Source organism: Bufo gargarizans, chromosome 2 (assembly GCF_014858855.1).
Source record: "Bufo gargarizans isolate SCDJY-AF-19 chromosome 2, ASM1485885v1, whole genome shotgun sequence".
Lineage (NCBI taxonomy): Eukaryota > Metazoa > Chordata > Amphibia > Anura > Bufonidae > Bufo > Bufo gargarizans.
The window spans coordinates 548,095,210-548,115,059 of NC_058081.1; the positions used below are offsets into that span (position 1 = coordinate 548,095,210).

The 19,850-nt window shown below is 46.5% G+C and overlaps 1 pseudogene; it reads right to left on the minus strand.

Moving 5' to 3' along the window:
- The window catches only part of LOC122926135, a 128,582-nt pseudogene that overhangs the window by 69,819 nt on the left and 38,913 nt on the right, over positions 1-19,850 (minus strand).

A 19,850-nucleotide genomic window follows, 5' to 3' on the forward strand; every position in this document is an offset into this window, starting at 1 on the left:
ATGGCCAAACTGGTGGCAAGTGGCATCTTGGTAGCTGCACGCTTGACTTTTCTCAGTTCATGGGCAGTTATTTTGCGCCTTGGTTTTTCCACACGCTTCTTGCGACCCTGTTGACTATTTTGAATGAAACGCTTGATTGTTCGATGATCATGCTTCAGAAGCTTTGCAATTTTAAGAGTGCTGCATCCCTCTGCAAGATATCTCACTATTTTTGACTTTTCTGAGCTTGTCAAGTCCTTCTTTTGACCCATTTTGCCAAAGGAAAGGAAGTTGCCTAATAATTATGCACACCTGATATAGGGTGTTGATGTCATTAGACCACACCACTTCTCATTACAGAGATGCACATCACCTAATATGCTTAATTGGTAGTAGGCTTTCGAGCCTATACAGCTTGGAGTAAGACAACATGCATAAAGAGGATGATGTGGTCAAAATACTAATTTGCCTAATAATTCTGCACTCCCTGTATATATATTGTTAGTCGTGCTTTGCCCTTTTTCTTTTTTGGTGTTGATCTTCTAAGTATATCAGCATATCGTCTGCATAAAGCGAGATCTTTTTGGATATACCTGCAACATCCCAACCTTGTATTCTATTATTACCTGCTATATACACCGATAGTCATTCCATTACTAAAGCAAACAGAAGGGGTGACAGAGGACACCCCTGTCTGGTGGCTCTTTTCAGCGCAAACGACTTGGACAAATACCCATTAACTCTTACCCTAGCCGTCGGTTGTAAATATAACAGATGTAACCACTGAAGGAAGTTTTTTAGGAATCCCCATTTTTTTTAGGACGTCCCACATAAACCTCCACTCCACCGAATCAATTGCCTTCTTGTAGTCCACTGAGGCGATTGCCCTGTTGCCTGTATTATCATGCGTGATTTGTAAGTTTGTAAAAAGACGTCTCAGATTTATGTCTGTCGTTTTCCCGGGCATGAAGCCGGATTGATCCATGCCCACTACAGATGAAATGACGGATGACAATCTGCTAGCTAGCACCTTAGCCAATAACTTAGCGTCTGAATTTATCAACAATATGGGTCTATATGAACCACACTGATCCGGAGGGTTCCCCGCTTTGTGTATGACCACTATAGTAGCTTCATGAAAAGATGCAGGCAAGGCCCCACCTTCCAGAGCATACATAAATAGTTTGCTGAGCCTCTGACTCACTTCCTCAATCTGAAAGTTGTACCACTCCACAGGGAAGCCAGGAGTCTTTCCTTTTGCCATGGACAATATTGCATGCTGAATCTCTTGAGGGACTATGGGGCCATCTAATAATTGCTTCTCCGAATTCGCTAGCTTAGTCACAGGGATAGTATCCAGAAAAAGTGCTATTTCCTCTGCAGACTTGGTAGCTTTAGAAGAATATAAGGAGGAGTAGTAACTAGCAAACTGATCACATATCTCTTCTGGTACAGTATAAAGTACACCCTGCCTGTCCCTAATGGCTGGTACTACTGTTTGTGGAGCTTCTGTTTTAGCTAGATACGCCAAAGTTCTCCCACTCCTATCCCCCTCAGCAAAGATGTTCTGCTTCTGAACCATGAGCCATTTCTGCACGAATTCTGTCAAATATAGAGTATACTGCCTTTGAGCTGTGAACTAGAGATGTCCCGAACTATTTGCCGGCGAACAGTTCCCGGCGAACATCGCTTGTTCGTGTTTGCCGCGGCGGACGAACATATGTGATGTTCGGTCCGCCCCCTATTTGTCACCACCACTCATATCTGGTGTCACAGTAGATTACATAAAAAAAAAAAAAAAAACTTTTTTGACTGTAATATAATTGCAGTTGCCTGCAAGTGTGTGTGTCAGGCCTACAGCGTGTATTGTGCCAACTACTGCCAGTGCCCAGTGCCACCACTCATATCTGGTGTCACAGTAGATTACATTTAAAAAAAACAACAACATTTTTTGACTGTAATATAATTGCAGTTGCCTGCAAGCGTGTGTGTCAGGCCTACAGCATGTACTGTGCCCACTACTACCAATGCCCAGTGCCACCACTCATATCTGGTGTCACAGTAGCTTGCACGCATAGTAAAACTAATCTAAAAAAAATGACAGGCAGAGGCAGGCCACCCCGCAGGGGCCATCTGGGTCGTGGTGCTGTGATTCCCTTTGGCCCTAGAATAATGCCCAGTGTTCAGAGGCCACGTACCCTGAACTTGAAAAGTTCTGAGGACATAGTTGACTGGCTAACACAGGACACCCAATCTTCTACAGTTTCCGCTCTGAACCTTGATGCACCATCCTCCTCCAGCTCAGCTTCGGGCACCTCTCAAGTTACCACTCGCCCGCCTGCCGCCACCACCAACACTAGATAACAGAGATATGCCTCGGCCAGGGAGCATTACACACATGGACGTACGGTGTGATGATGATGATGTTGTACCCGCTGCTGCTTCCTTTGCTGTGTTGTCAGATACAAGTGAAGCGGTTGATGATGACGATGTGTCCGTGGATGTCACGTGGGTGCCCGCTCGAAGAGAACAAGAACAGGGGGAAAGTTCAGATGGGGAGACAGAGAGGAGGAGGAGGAGACGAGTTGGAAGCAGAAGGAGGTCTTCACAAGGAGCTAGTGGCACAGTCAGACAGCATGTATCGGCACCCGGGGTCAGCCAGACAGCACGCCAATCAACGCATGCTGTTGCCACCACCAGAATGCCATCATTGCAAAGCTCAGCAGTGTGGCATTTTTTGTGTGTTTCTGCCTCTGATAACAGCAATGCCATTTGCAACCTGTTCCAAAAGAAACGGAGTCGTGGGAAGTCCAACACCCACCTAGGTACAACTGCTTTGCGAAGGCACATGATCTCATATCACAAACGCCTATGGGATCAACACATGATGAAGAGTACCAGCAGCACACAAACTCAAAGCCACCATCCTCCTCCTGGTCCAGCATCTTCAGCCACGTCAACCACTGCTGTCCTCCTTGCCCACTCTCAACCATCCGCCACTCCGCCTCTCGCCTTGAGCAGTTCCTGCTCATCTGCCCACAGTCAGGTGTCTGTCAAGGACATGTTTGAGCGTAAGAAGCCAATGTCACAGAGTCACCCCCTTGCCCGGCGTCTGACAGCTGGCTTGTCAGAACTCTTAGCCCACCAGCTATTACCATACAAGCTGGTGGAGTCTGAGGCCTTCAAAAAATTTGTAGCTATTGGGACACCGCAATGGAAGGTACCCGGCCGAAATTTCTTTTCACAAAAGGCAATCCCCAACCTGTACTCTATTGTGGAAAAGGAAGTCATGGAATGTCTGGTACACAGTGTAAGGGTCCATCTGACCACTGATACCTGGTCTGCAAAGCACGGTCAGGGCAGGTATATCACATACACTGCGCATTGGGTAAACCTGCTGACGGCTGCCAAGCATGTAATGCGTGGCTCTGCAGAGGAGTTGGTGACACCGCCACGACTTGCAGGCAGGCCTGCTGCCACCTCCTCTACTCCTCCAACTCCATCCTCTTCGCTAACCTCCTCCGCTGAGTCATCTTCTGCTGCTGCATCTTGCTCCACATCAACTGCACCCCTCCAGCTCCCCAGGGGCTATTCCACATCCCGGATACGACAGTATCACGCCGTCTTGGGGTTGACTTGCCTGAAAGCAGAGAGTCACACCGGACCAGCACTCCTGTCTGCCCTGAACGCACAGGTGGATCAGTGGCTGACTCCGCACAAACTGGAGATCGGCAAAGTGGTGTGTGACAACGGAAGCAATTTTTTGGCGGCATTGAATTTGGGCAAGTTGACACATGTGCCCAGCATGGCACATGTGTTGAATATGATCGTACAACGCTTTTTGCATAAGTACTCAGGCTTACAGGACGTCCTCAAGCAGGCCAGGAAGGTGTGTGGCCATTTCAGGTGTTCCTACATGGCCATGGCGCACTTTTCAGATATTCAGCGGCGAAACAACATGCCAGCGAGACGCTTGATTTGCGACCGCCCGACATGTTGGAATTCAACACTCCTAATGTTCGACCGCCTGCTCCAACAAGAAAAAGCCGTCAACGAGTATTTGTATGACCGGGGTGCTAGGACACCCTCTGCGGAGCTGGGTATTTTTTTGCCACGTTACTGGACGCTCATGCACAATGCCTGTAGGCTCATGCGTCCTTGAGGAGGTGAGAAAGCTAGTCAGTCACACAAAAGGCAGCATCAGCAACATCATCCCATTTGTTTTCTTCCTGGAGCGTGCCTTGCGAAGAGTGCTGGATCAGGCCGTAGATGGGCGTGAAGAGGAAGAGGAAGAGTTGTGGTCACCATCACCACCAGAAACAGCCTTATCAGCATCGCTTGCTGGACCTGCGGCAACGCTGGAAGAGGAGTCTGAGGAAGAGCAGTCAGAGGAGGAATGTGGCTTTGAGGAGGAGGAAGACCAACCACAGCAGGCATCCCAGGGTGCTTGTTGCCACCTATCTGGTACTCGTGGTGTTGTACGTGGCTGGGGGGAAGAACAGACCTTCAGTGAGATCAGTGAGGACGAGGAACGGGACATGAGTAGCTCGGCATCCAACCTTGTGCAAATGGGGTATTTCATGCTGTCGTGCCTGTTGAGGGACCCTTGTATAAAAAGGCTGAAGGAGAATGACCTGTACTGGGTGGCCACGCTAGTAGGCCCCTGGTATAAGCAGAAAGTGCCTGAAATGTTACCGAATTACCGGAAGTCGGAAAGGACGCAGCAGTTCCAAAACAAGTTAAAAAGTATGCTTTAAAAAGCATATAAGGGTAATGTCACAGCACAATGGGAATCTAAAAGGGGAAGAGGTGAAAGTAATCCTCCTCCTATCACGACCACGCCGGCAAGGACAGGATGCTTTACAGACGTGTTGTTGATGGAGGACATGCAGAGCTTTTTAAGTCCTATACATCGCCACAGCCCTTCGGGGTCCACCCTCAGAGAACGACTCGACCGACAGGTAGCAGACTACCTCGCCTTAACTGCAGATATCGACACTCTGAGGAGTGATGAACCCCTTGACTACTGGGTGTGCAGGCTTGACCTGTGGCCTGAGCTATCCCAATTTGCGATAGAACTTCTGGCCTGCCCCACTTCAAGTGTCCTGTCAGAAAGGATCTTCAGTGCAGCAGGAGGTATTGTCAGTGAGAAGAGAAGTCGCCTAAGTCAAAAAAGTCTAGATTACCTCACCTTTATTAAGATGAATGAGGCATGGATCCTGAAGGGACTGACAGTGGGCGATACATTTGACTAAAAAAGGCCTGATGAGATGAGCTGCCTTGGGCTAAAAATGTTGATGTATTTTATCTCTGCATGCCGGATGACTTTCGTGACTTCTCCGGCACCAACTAGGGTTCAAGCCGCAATGTTTTAGTGCACTTTCTGCCTGGAAAACATAAATGTCTCCAGCAGCGGCTGCAACAATACCTGATTTTTTAGGCATGTGTACATGCCAAATTTTTCTGGCCTCTGGTGCTGCACTGTGGCTGCAAAAACAAAACAAAAAAAGGCACATACAAGTGTCAATTCCCCTTCGTGATTGTTACCTTGTTGTGGTGAAGGGGCTTGTGTATCACAATGAAGCGATCACCTCTATGAGTGTGTTGGCAATGGCAATGTTGGCACACCCCAGATGATAAGGTCGTTGCTTGATTGTGAACAGACCAAAAGTGATCGGCTGGATAATTTTGCATAGAAAAAACATACATTTTCTTTGTGATCATCTAAGGTGATTATTAAAGCCTATTAGGCTAACAATGGGCACACACTGCAGAATCATTGTTTTCTGGGTCACTTAACTGTCACTGAACTACCTCAGCACGACCATAGGCTTTGAAAAACCGCCATCGCCTGCAATCTGCCAAACGTGCACACAAGCACAGTCATCACTACACCAAGATTGACGCATAGAGGAATAACATTTATGTCATGAGTGTGTCAACTCTATTCCATACACGTCCCCTGATAGGAGACGTAACAGGGATTAAACTGATAGGAATAGTACTACTTAACACACCACTCATATAGGGTGGCACAGTACATTGCACGGCGCACGTGCAGTGCCCCAAATTGGAAGTAGGAGGACCAACCAAGCATCTTTTTCCATCTCCCGGTTCCTAAAATCTATTCCATACACCGGCCCCTGATAGGGGACGTAACAGGGATTAAACTGATGGGAATAGTACTACTTAACATACCACTCATATCTTGTAGCACAGTACATTGCAAAGCGTACGTGCAGTGCCCCAAATTGGAAGTAAGAGGACCGACCAAGCATCTTTTTCAATCTCCCGGTTCCTAAAATCTATTCCATACACGTCCCCTGATAGGGGACGTAACAGGGATTAAACTGATAGGAATAATACTACTTAACATACCACTCATATTGGGATTGCACAGTACATTACACGGCGCACGCACAGTGCCCCAAATTGGAAGTAAGAGGACCAACCAAGCATCTTTTTCCATCTCCAGGTTCCTAAAATCTATTCCATACACTAAAATCTATTCCATAGGAATAGTACTACTTAACATACCATTCATATCTTGTAGCACAGTACATTGCACGGCGCACACGCTGTGCCCCAAATTGGAAGTAAGAGGACCAACCAAGCATCTTTTTCCATCTCCCGGTTCCTAAAATCTATTCCATACACGTCCCCTGATAGGAGACGTAACAGGGATTAGACTGATAGGAATAGTACTACTTGACATACCACTCATATTGGGATTGTACAGTACATTGCACGGCACACGCGCAGTGCCCCAAATTGGAAGAGGACTGACACAGCATCTTTTTCCATCTCCCGGTTCCTAAAATCTATTCCATACACCGGCCCCTGATAGGGGACAAAACAGAGATTAAACTGGTAAGAACAGATTTTTTTTAATAAAAAAAAAGGAGGACAGCCTCTGCGGAGCTGGGTATTTTTTGGCCGCGTTACTGAATGCTCATGCACAATGGCTGTAGGCTCATGCGTCCTTTTGCGGAGGTGACAAACCTCGTCAGTCAAACCCAAGGCAACATCATCGACCTCTTCCCATTTGGGTTTTTTCTGGAGCGTACCCTGTGAAGAGTGCTGGATCAGGCCGTAGATGAGCATGAAGAGGAAGAGTTGTGGTCACCATCACCACCAGAAGCAGCCCTGTCGTTGTCGATTGCTGGACCTGCGGCAACGCAGAGAGAGGAGTCTGAAAAAGAGGAGTCAGAGGAGGAAGGTGGCTTTGAGGAGGTGGAAGACCGACCACAGCAGGCGTCCCAGGGGGCTTGTTGTCACCTTTCGGGGACCATTGGTGTTGTACGTGGCTGGGTGGAGGAAGATACCTTCAATGACATCAGTGAGGACAAGGAAAGGGAAATGGCTAGCTTGGCATCCAACCTTGTGAAAATGGGAAGTTTGCGGTTGTGCAAATGGACTGTTTGCGGTTGTTTGCGGTGCGTTAGACGGGGAGTTTGGTCTGTCATAGTTTGGTCTGTCACTGTGAAGCGGACGTGACCCTTACACTACCTGATCGATACAACATCATACCTGATGTTTTAAAGCACGTTATTCCAAACAATTTAGGAATGTTAGGTGATTTATGCCCTTTATGGATTAAAACCTGACTCTGCGTCAACTACGTAATTTTCCATGGGAGTTTTGCCATGGATCCCCCTCCGGCATGCCACAGTCCAGGTGTTAGTCCCCTTGAAACAACTTTTCCATCACTATTGTGGCCAGAAAGAGTCCCTGTGGGTTTTAAAATTTGCCTGCCTATTGACGTCTATGGCGGTTCGCCCGGTTCGCCCGTTCGCGAACATTTGCGGAAATTCACGTTCGCTGTTCGCGAATGGAAAATTTTATGTTCGCGACATCTCTACTGGTGTGTAGCTTCTTCACTATGCGGGTGAAGAAAGCTACTCATCAGTGACTGTAGATTCAGGATGCTGCTGATGGAGTTGGTACTGTTCCTGCCAGTCCACCCCTCCCCAGCAGCCATGGCAGTGGAACATAAGCGCAGAGGGCCCCCCAGGTCAGACCTGCAAGAGGATGGATGATGGTGCACATAGGCAGCGGCCAACTGACTACATAGGATGTCTCTGTAGTATGTCCTCCCTCTCGGTGGGTGTAAAAAAGGCCCCGTTTCTGGACCAGTAGCAAGGGTTCAACAAGGTGGAGAGCCAGAATAATGACAATTCGGCTGTTAATACACAAGCAAGTGAGCATGCATAGTGCCATTTGTGGAAGTGACTCAGAGGGACTCCCTGCTTTCATCTTCACTGCATACTGCCAGAGTGTATCCGGGTCCTCTGTCTCGTCTTCCTCATCGCCCTGTAGCTCCTCTGGCTGCTTCTGCTCCTCCTGTCCTGTCAGCTGAGTAGAAAATCCACCCATTTGGCTACACATTGTCTATGCTCCAATGTCCTCCTCCCCCTCCTCCAACTCTTCCAGTTCAGCTCCCATAGTACTCATGTGGCCTTGAGATCGAGGAGCCACTTCTCCTGTCCTTTGACCAGCCATTGTTACCAGCAACTGTTCCAGGACATGAAGTAGTGGAATGACGTTGTTCATTCCGTAGTCCTGGCGACTGATAAATAATGTGGCGTCCTCAGAGGGCCTGAGCAAGTGGCAGGTGTCATGCATGAGCTGCCACTGGCTGAAATCGAAGTTACACAGTGGAGTACTCATTGATGGCCTTTCTCTGTTCATATAGTCGGTCTAACGTATATAGGGTGGAATTCCAACGGGTGGAAACGTTGCATATCAGCCTATGTTGGGGGAAGCCATTCTGCTGCTGCAGCTCAAGGAGGGTGTGTTTTACAGTGTACGAGTGGATGAAGTTTTTCCTTACAAAGTCTCATATTCCACTAAGGCTACTTTCACACTAGCGTTCATAGGTCCGTTCGTGAGCTCCGTTTGAAGGAGCTCACGAGCGGACCCGAACGCCTCCGTCCAGCCCTGATGCAGTCTGAATGGAGCGGATCCGCTCAGACTGCATCAGTCTGGCGGCGTTCTAACTTTTGACAAAAAATAAAAACTTCCACGAACTCACTATACCCATCATGAAATACCTTGGGGTGTCTTCTTTCCAAAATGGGGTCACTTGTGGGGTAGTTATACTGCCCTGGCATTTTAGGGGCCCAAATGCGTGCAAAGTAGTTTGAAATCAAAATCTGTAAAAAATGGCCTGTGAAATCCGAAAGGTGCTCTTTGGAATGTGGGCCCATTTGCCCACCTAGGCTGCAAAAAAGTGTCACACATGTGGTATCGCCATACTCAGGAGAAGTTGGGGAATGTGTTTTGGAGTGTCATTTTACATATACCCATGCTGGGTGAGATAAATATCTCGGCAAAAGACAACTTTTCCCATTTTTTTTATACAAAGTTGGCATTTGACCAAGGTATTCATTTGACCAAGATATTTATCTCACCCTGCATGGGTATATGTTAAATGACACCCCAAAACACATTGCTCTACTTCTTCTGAGTACAGCGATATCAGATGTGTGACACTTTTTTGCAGCCAAGGTGGGCAAATGGGCCCACATTCCAAAGAACACCTTTCGAAATTCACAGGCCATTTTTTACAGATAATGATTTCAAACTACTTTGCACGCATTAGGGCCCCTAAAATGCCAGGGCAGTATAACTACCCCACAAGTGACCCAATTTTTGAAAGAAGACACCCCGAGGTATTCCGTGAGGGGCATGGCGAGTTCCTAGAATTTTTTTGTCACAAGTTAGCGGAAAATGATTATTTTTTTCTTTTATTTTTTTCTTACAAAGTCTCATATTCCACTAACTTGTGACAAAAAAATAAAAACTTCCATGAACTCACTATGCCCATCATGAAATACCTTGGCGTGTCTTCTTTCCAAAATGGGGTCACTTGTGGGGTAGTTATACTGCCCTGGCATTTTAGGGGCCCAGATGCGTGAGAAGTAGTTTAAAATCAAAATCTGTAAAAAATGCCCTGTGAAATCCGAAAGGTGCGCTTTGGAATGTGGGCCCATTTGCCCACCTAGGCTGCAAAAAAGTGTCACACATGTGGTATCGTTGTACTCAGGAGAAGTTGGGGAATGTGTTTTGGGGTGTCATTTTACATATACCCATGCTGGGTGAGAGAAATATCTCGGCAAAAGACAACTTTTCCCATTTTTTATACAAAGTTGGCATTTGACCAAGATATTTATCTCACCCAGCATGGGTATATGTAAAATGACACCCCAAAACACATTCCCCAACTTCTCCTGAGTACGGCAATACCACATGTGTGACACTTTTTTGCAGCCTAGATGCGCAAAGGTGCCCAAATTCCTTTTAGTAGGGCATTTTTAGACATTTGGATCCCAGACTTCTTCTCACGCTTTAGGGCCCCTAAAAAGCCAGGGCAGTATAAATACCCCACATGTGACCCCATTTTGGAAAGAAGACACCCAAGGTATTCAATGAGGGGCATGGCGAGTTCATAGAATTTATTTATTTTTTGGCACAAGTTAGCAGAAATTGATTTTTTTTAGTTTTTTCTCACAAAGTCTCACTTTCCGCTAACTTGGGACAAAAATTTAAATCTTTCATGGACTCAATATGCCCCTCAGCGAATACCTTGAGGTGTCTTCTTTCCAAAATGGTGTCATTTGTGGGGTGTTTGTACTGCCCTGGCATTTGAGGGTCTCTGCAATCATTACATGTATGGCCAGCATTAGGAGTTTCTGCTATTCTCCTTATATTGAGCATACAGGTAATGAGATATTTTTTTTTTCCGTTCAGCCTCTGGGCTGAAAGAAAAAATGAACGGCACAGATTTCTTCATTCACATCGATCAATTTGGATGAAAAAATCTATGCCCCCCCCCAAAAAGGAGGGGAAAGGCGTCTGCCAGGACATAGGAGCTCCGCCCAACATCCATACCCACTTAGATCGTATGCCCTGGCAAACCCGATTTCTCCATTCACATCAATCGATGTGGATGAATAAATCATTGCCGGGATTATTATTATTATTATTTTTTATATACAAAGTGTTTGCCAAAGCATATGAACACCGCCGCCTCCTCAGCTCATATGCCTCGGCAAACGTATCTTTTACTGCAGAGGAGAAATCTTGTCTTGCAGCGCCGCATACACTGACTTTTGTGTAATCTGACAGCAGCGCAATGCTTCTGTCAGAATGCACATCAGTGTTGCAGCTAGTCGATCGGTTGGTCCACCTGGAAGGTAAAAACAAAAAAACAAAAAAGGAAAAACCAGGCCGCAACGCAATAAATTTTATTAACTTTATAATAACATTTGAACAGACAATATAAACTTTATTTAACTTTTTGAACTGAACGTTAACTTTTTTGCTTACTGGTGATTTTTTTAAAGTTTTTTTACCTTTATAGGACAAACCTCTCCTTCCCCATGGGACAATGTGCAAAGCGCAAATCGCCCAAAGATGTGGCGAAGTACATTATGCACTTTGTCCCAGGTGAAAGGAGAGGTTTGCAGCAGCAGCTGTGTGTGAATGGGCCCTAATAGCCCTGTGTGCCTGTCCTGTGAGATGCAATCCGTATGCTAAGTGTACCTGTGTGTGGTACTTCCGGAAACACTCCCCTAAGCATAGGGCAGGGCAGTCAGGACAGAAATAGCGGGTGTCACGCCTTATTCCACTCCTGCTACAGACACAACATTTTTTTCGGGGTGGCGGTCGGTTTGAGGTACCAGCAACGACATTGGGGAAATGTCGCTCGTGTAGACGGCTCACTACACTGGTGGATGGGGCCACGGAACCTCCTGGATACAGGAGGTTCTCGATGATCTCTTTCTGAAATTTGAGGAAGTATCCTGTTCTCCCAGCCTTACTGTAGAGAACAAAACTATTATATGCAGCCAATTGAATTAAATATACAGACACCTTCTTATACCAGCGTCTGGTCCTGCGGGAAAGGAGATAAGGAGCCAACATCTGGTCATTGAAGTCCACCCCTCCCATGAGCGAATTATAGTCGTGGGAACAGAGGGGCTTTTCAATGACACTGGTTGCTCGTTCAATTTGGATTGTCGTGTCTGCGTGAATGGAGGAGAGCATGTAAGCGTCACGCTTGTCTCTCCATTTCACCGCAAGCAGTTCTTGTTTACACAAGGCAGCTCTCTCCCCCCTTGCAAGACGGGTGGTAACGAGCTGTTGGGGGAAGCCCCGGCGACTAGGTCGCGCGGTGCCACAGCAGCCAATCTGTTCTAGGAACAAATGCCTGAAGAGGGGCACACTTGTGTAGAAATTGTCCACATAAAGATGGTTCCCCTTGCCAAATAAGGGTGACACCAAGTCCCAGACTGTCTTCCCACTGCTCCCCAGGTAATCAGGGCAACCGACCGGCTCCAGGGTATGATCTTTACCCTCATAGATCTGAAATTTGTGGGTATAGCCTGTGGCCCTTTCACAGAGCTTATACAATTTGACCCCATACCGGGCGCGCTTGCTTGGGATGTATTGTTTGAAGCCAAGACGCCCAGTAAAATGTATAAGGGACTCGTCTACGCAGATGTTTTGCTCAGAGGTATACAAATCTGCAAATTTCTGGTTGAAGTGGTCTATGAGGGGCCAAATTTTGTGGAACCGGTCAAAAGCTGGGAGGCCTCTGGGACGGGATGTCGTGTTGTCGCTAAAGTGCAGGAAACGCAGGATGGCCTCAAATCGTGCCCTGGTCAAAAAATCCCAGGGCCGAACCGATCTGAGCTGTCTCAACCCGAACTCCAGACTGGGCGGTGAAAGGAGGAACTAATGGTGCGGCTGAAGTTGGGGACTGCCAATCAGGGTTTGCCAGCACCTCAGGGACTCTAGGGGGTCTACGGGCCTGTCTGTGCAGTGGCTGCGACGAGGTAACTATTGCACGTGCCACCGTATCAGCTTCAACTGCCCTTCCGGTGCTCGCCACTTCACCATGTTGTACGGCAGTGCTGGTACTAGGTCCAGGGTGGGCTGCGCTGCTGGTGTATGCCTCACCACGTAATCCGACAGCGCCAGCCCCACTCTGCTGCCCTTGAAGCGGATCCTGCGCAACCTGTGGTGTAGCAACACGGGGCCGGGTACGCCTGGTGCTATCAGGGACCTCAACCTCCTCGTCTGAACTTTGGGTCAGATTGCCTGCTTTCTACAGGTTCATATTCTGACCCACTAGATTAGTCAGATGAGGGTTACCATTCCTCATCCGACTGGGTCAAAAGCCTGTAGGCCTCTTCAGAAGAATACCCCTTGTTTGCCATTTGGTCAACGAAATTTAGGGGGTATTCCCTGAGACTACCCAAGAAAAAAAAGCAAGCCTGTCTTACAAATCAGAGGCTAGTGAAGTACCCGAGGCCGCTGCGATTGATAAAAAAAATCACTTGTAAAGTGATTGTGCAGTGATCAAAAAAAATTAAAAATGTTGTTACTGCGGTGGGGCGGGTGTGGGTGAACGCACATGTGGGCAACCGATCAGGCCTGATCGGGCAAACACTGCGTTTTGGGTGGAGCGTGAGCTAAGGTGACACGAATACTATTATAGATCTGACTGTGATCAGTTCTGATCACTTACAGATACTATAAAAGTACAAATGCTGATTAGCGATACGCTAATCAGCGAATCAGTGACTGTGGTGCGGTGGGCTGGGCGCTAAACGATCACTAAACTACCTAACCAAGGGGCCTAAACTATCCTAAAACTATCAGTCAATACCAGTGAAAAAAAAAAAGTGACAGTTTACACTGATCACTTTTTTCCCTTTCACTAGGTGATTGACAGGGGCGATCAAGGGGTGATCAAGAGGTTAATTGGGGTGCTGGGGGGTGATTTGGGGCTAAGTGTAGTGTAGTGTAGTGTAGTGTGGTGGCTACTCACTGTGATGCCTGCTCCTCTGCTGAGACCAACCGACCAAAAGGATCAGCAGAGGAGCAGAGAAGCCATTTAAGGCTACTTTCACACTAGCGTTCGATCGGATCCGTTCTGAACGGATCCGATCGTAATAATGCAGACGGAGGCTCCGTTCAGAACGGATCCGTCTGCATTATATTAGCTAAAAAAAGCTAAGTGTGAAAATAGCCTGGGACGGATCCGTCCAGACTTTCAATGTAAAGTCAATGGGGGACGGATCCGCTTGAAGATTGAGCCATATTGTGGCATCTTCAAACGGATCCGTCCCCATTGACTTACATTGTAAGTCTGGACGGATCCGCACGGATCCGCACGCCTCCGCACGGCCAGGCGGACACCCGAACGCTGCAAGCAGCGTTCAGCTGTCCGCCTGTCCGTGCGGAGGCGAGCGGAGCGGAGGCTGAACGCCGCCAGACTGATGCAGTCTGAGCGGATCCGCATCCATTCAGACTGCATCAGGGCTGGACGGAAGCGTTCGGGTCCGCTCGTGAGCCCCTTCAAACGGAGCTCACGAGCGGACCAGCGAACGCTAGTGTGAAAGGAGCCTTACACCTTATATTTACAAATATAAAGTGTTAACTGGCTTCTGATTCGATTTTTTTAAAATCGCCAGCCTGCCAGCCACGATCATTGGCTGGCAGGCTGGTGACGAAATAGAACTCTAACTTTTGCCGGCCCGCGATGCTCATGCGCTTGCCGGCTTTGACCGAAATCTCGCGTCTCGCGAAAGGCTGCGCCGGCGCGTCCAGGAGGAATTACAGGGCCGCCGCCAGGACGCGATCCTGCGTCCGGCGGTCCTGTAGCGATTAATGCTGCAGTACTTTTTAGTGAAATGTATTCTAAGTATGTTAGTTACCTGATTTGGGATATGTTACATTGAAAACATCATCATCCCGTGTTTCAAATTCCTTCCATGCATAGGTTAAGCTTTCCTCTGTGTGCACACCATAAGGCACTCTTATACCTTCAAATGTGATGTATTGTCTTGTAACTTCCATGCTGATGATGACTGTGGGGGAAAAAAAGTGAATTTAGGAACAAGTTAAAAATCAACAGTAAGGCCCCTTTCACACGGGCGAGATTTCCGTGCGGGTGCGATGCGTGAGTTGAACGCACTGCACCCGCACTGAATCCTGACCCATTCATTTCTATGGGGCTGTTCACATGAGCGGTGATTTTCACGCATCACTTATGCGTTGCGTGAAAATCGCAGCATGTTCTATATTCTGCGTTTTTCACGTAACGCAGGCCCCATAGAAATGAATGGGGTTGCGTGAAAATCGCAAGCATCCGCAAGCAAGTGCGGATGCGGTGCGATTTTCACGCATGGGTTCTAGGTGACAGTCTATTCACTGTATTATTTTCCCTTATAACATGGTTATAAGGGAAAATAATAGCATTCCGACTACAGAATGCTTAGTATAATGGTGCTGGGAGGGTTAAAAAAAATAAAAAAGTTAACTCACCTTATCCCCATGATCGCCTAGTTCCCGGTCGGTCTCTTCTTTAGCTGTGGCTAAAGGACCTTTGGTGATGTCAGATCACATGCTCCATCACCATGGTGATGGACCATGTGATTGGAGCATGTGATCTGACATCACCAAAGGTCATTCAGCCCAAGCCCACAGCTAGAGAAGAGACCGACCGGGAACTACACGATCTTGGGGATAAGGTGAGTTAACGTTTTTATTTTTTTTTAACCCTTCCAGCACTATTATACTAAGCATTCTGTATTCAGAATGCTATTATTTTCCCTTATAACCATGTTATAAGGGAAAATAATAGAATCTTCAGAACATCAATCCCAAGCCCGAACTGCTGTGAAGAAGTTCGGGTTTGGGTACCAAACATGCGCGATTTTTCTCACGCGAGTGCAAAACGCATGACAATGTTTTGCACTCGCGCGGAAAAATCGCGGGTGTTTCTGCAACGCACCCGCACATTTTTCCGCAACGCCCGTGTGAAACCAGCCTAAGGCTCAGTCCACACTTTGTAAAGTATGTTGATGCAGTTTTATTTATTACACAATGTTTGTAGGGCACTTTGTAATTTCCTATAGGCCAGCATGGAACATCTGGGCATAACATTTTTTGCTTTTAAAAAATGACAACCAATAATGTGGCGATTTTGAAGAAACCTACATGTGCAACCACCCTTATGTGGGTTTTATGCAGAGAATATATAGTATTCCATGCAGCTATTTAAAGAGGACCTGGGGTTTGCTGCTGTCTGAGTTAGGGCTTGTTCACACGACTGTGCCGTGTTTTGCGGTCCGCAAATTGCGGATCCGCAAAACACAGATGCCTTTATACAAATACCTACAGTACATAAAATAGTGACAGAAATGCTGATTTTAGCGGTGTGTCACTCATGATCTTACAGTAAGTGGTTACAGAGAACCAGCATCATAATCATTGCAGCCCAGGCCTTGAAAAGAGTCAAATCTACTTGAGAAGAGTCATGGTTATTATAATCTCCTGCACTCTCACCCATCTGCTGATGATGGTCAGTTCTCTCCTAGAGATATAGGAAGAAAACTAGGTATGAATGGAGAGCAGGAATTCATTAATAACCAGGACTCTTCTCAGGTGGCCGTGACTCTTTTCCAGGCCCAGTCTGCAATGATTGTGATGTTGGTTCTCGGCAACCACTTACTTTTAACTTTTAAATGACAGACCGCTGAAATCAACTAACCTGTCTCTAGTTTATGGTGCCATTAGTATGGAGAGCATAAAGTTGATGACAGGTTCCCTTTAAGAGCATATGACAGTTCATCTCTAAATCAGCAATCACTGTTCTTAGTGTAGAACTTTTCTATCAGATGTGTTGCACTATAATACCTAGATCAGAAAAATAAGAGCAGAGTGCCACGAAGAAGCAATAGTGAAATTCGAGACGGGCAGCTTCTCTATGAGATGTTTTATGTTATACGATTTTATCATGAACTATTGTTCACTATTTGGTGCTATTTTGCTTTGCTGATCTAGGAATTCTAGTGCGACACAGAAGACGTTCTACACTGAGAACAGTGATTGCTGATTTAGGCCTCATGCACGGGCAACATCCGTGCGGCACCCATGACGGATCGAGATCTATTCAACTTAAATGGGTCTGTGATCCGTCCGCACAAGTTCTATTTTTTTGCGGTGCCGAGGCACAGACAAAGACACCATGTAAGTACTCCGTAGTGCTTCTGCGAGGTTCCGTGCCTCCATTCCGCACCACAGCTCCGGATTGCAGACCCATTCAAGTGAATGAGTTTGCACCTTGATATGGGGAGCACACGGCCGGTGCCCGCATATTACGGACCCGCTGTTTGCAGGCCAAAATACGGGTCATGGCTGGCTACGGTTGTGTGATTGAGGCCTTAATGATGAAAAGTGCTGTGCTCTTAAGGAACTGGGGTGCTTGCAAGTGAGACATTTTAAATTCATATTCTGACTGTTTGTATGCTTAAAAGGGGTTGTCCGAGTTATTTTTTTGTTCTTTCTATGTTCCTAACTAGGCAAATGTAACAGCTTTCCAATTAACTCACTTTATCTGCAGTGGCTGGTTTCTCAGATTTCACTGAGGGTCACATGACCTGTGATGTCAGCTTCTCTCCCTGCTCTGATAAAGGTCACTGTGCTGGCCACAGTGGCAGAAGTCACTGTGCTGGCCACGCCCCCCCCCCTTCACTGCCGTCTACTCTCTGCTAGGATTCTTAACCCCTTCAGCTGCACAGCTCTGCAGGCAGTGAGGAGACCATGCTGGGCACTGGAGATGATATACTAGAGAGAGAATTGCACAAGAAGGTAGGGGGAAGATCCTGTGTGTATTAGCAGTGTCATTATACAGCTGGGACTTGTAGTCCTACACATACAACATGCTGCAGAGTCTCCCAGCAGGCAGACACGTCACTCAGGGCAGCTCTTGTAGCCACTCCCTTAGAAGTGTAATTATACAGCTGGGACTTGTAGTCCTACATATACAACATGCTGCAGAGTCTCCCAGCAGGCAGACATGTCACTCAGGGCAGCTCTTGTATTCACTCCCTTAGCAGTGTCATTATACAGCTGGGAATTGTAGTCCTACACATACAACATTCTGCAGAGTCTCCCAGCAGGCAGACATGTCACTCAGGGCAGCTCTTGTATCCACTCCCTTAGCAGTGTCATTATACAGCTGGGACTTGTAGCCCTACACATACAACATGCTGCAGAGTCTCCCAGCAGGCAGACATGTCACTCAGGGCAGCTCTTGTATTCACTACCTTAGCAGTGTCATTATACAGCAGGGAATTGTAGTTCTACACATACAACATACTGCAGAGTCTCCTAGCAGACATGTCACTCAGGACAGCTCTTGCATTCACTCCCTTAGCAGTGTCATTATACAGCAGGGAATTGTAGTCCTACACATACAACATGCAGCAGGCAGACATGTCACTCAGGGCAGCTCTTGTATTCACTCCCTTAGCAGTGTCATTATACAGCTGGGATTTGTAGTCCTACACATACAACATGCAGCAGGCAGACATGTCACTCAGGGCAGCTCTTGTATCCACTCCCTTAGCAGAGCAGGGGGAGGGGCAGAGATTGTTTTTATTGCATGTAAACAAAGGGCCAGAAAAGAACCAGGGAAATGAGGAAATATATATATATATTATTTTTTTTGCATAAAACTTGCTTAGCTTAGTTATATATTGCTGCCCATCAGATTTTCAGTGCTATATATTTTTTTTTCATAACTCGGACAACCCCTTTAAGAAAGAAGTGTGCTCCAGCTCTTTTATTATTGGACTGTGGAGGATTGACCTAACTATTGGAGTTGCTGCATTTGGTGTGAAGTGCACATATACCTTTTTATACTTTGAACATTTAAAAAGTCTTCTCTACTGACATAATATTATTTGCCTTCCCCATGTAATAACACTTCTGGAGCAGTTATTCTTATGACTATATGTTCTGTGATTCCTTTATTATACCTGGTAGATGGTATGAATGAATTGCTAGCAGTTTGCAATGAAGGTACAGATGGGTGTAACAAGTTGGAGGTGTGTCCCTGCAGAGTCTGACACTATCCAATGATTCCAGTATCAGACTATGCAGGGACACACCCCCAACCGGTAATATCCATCTAGACATTCACTGCAAACTTCTAGTAAAAATATATCTGGAATAGTAAAGGAATGTTACATGATAGGGCCATAAGAATAGATGCTCCAAAATTGTTATTACATGGGGAATGCAAGTAGCTACTAACACAGACATGTCAGGAGGGATGACAGATCCTCTTTAAAACAATAGCCATCCATAGATATTTAAAGCTAGATGCTGCTTATCAGCATGCTGTTCTGGCTCATGTTTGAAGGGACCCTAGCAGGAAAGACCCCCTCCTTCCCCTATAGAGAATAGACATGTTTGTAATTGTTAAAGGACAAACACCTAATATAGGAATCCTGCCAGGGAGATTCTGTACAAATGCATTCTGTTCTCTTTTCCTCTTAGCTAATTAGGTTTTATAGGTTATCTTTCCATATATTATCATAGCTTTAGACAGCTGACCTACTTTATTGGAAAGAAAAGAAGAATGCATGAAGGTTCTTGTGAAGGACATGGGAGTTGTAATAATGCTGTAATTTAAAGATTCTCATGGCTGAATACCACTGCAGAAAGAAAGCTATGGTTCACCTGTAGCACAAAGAAAGAGATAAGTTAAGCAGGTCAAAAGACATTAGATATATGCCCACCGATTTTGGGTGTATGGTGGCCTTCTGATGGAAGATGTCTAGGGAAAGAAGATTGGTCCTTTTGACATAAGAAGAGGTGCCTGGCAGCAGCTTTTTCCCCTGTCCTATTCACAATGGCTAAGCATACATATGTAAGGGGTCAGTTGAGATAGTGTTCGACCAAACACATATTCAGCCAACAGTTATCTTGTGCATAGCTGTCCTTAGAGTTCCTAACTAAAGATGAGCGAATGTAAAAAAAATTCTATTCGCCGTTTCGGCAAATTT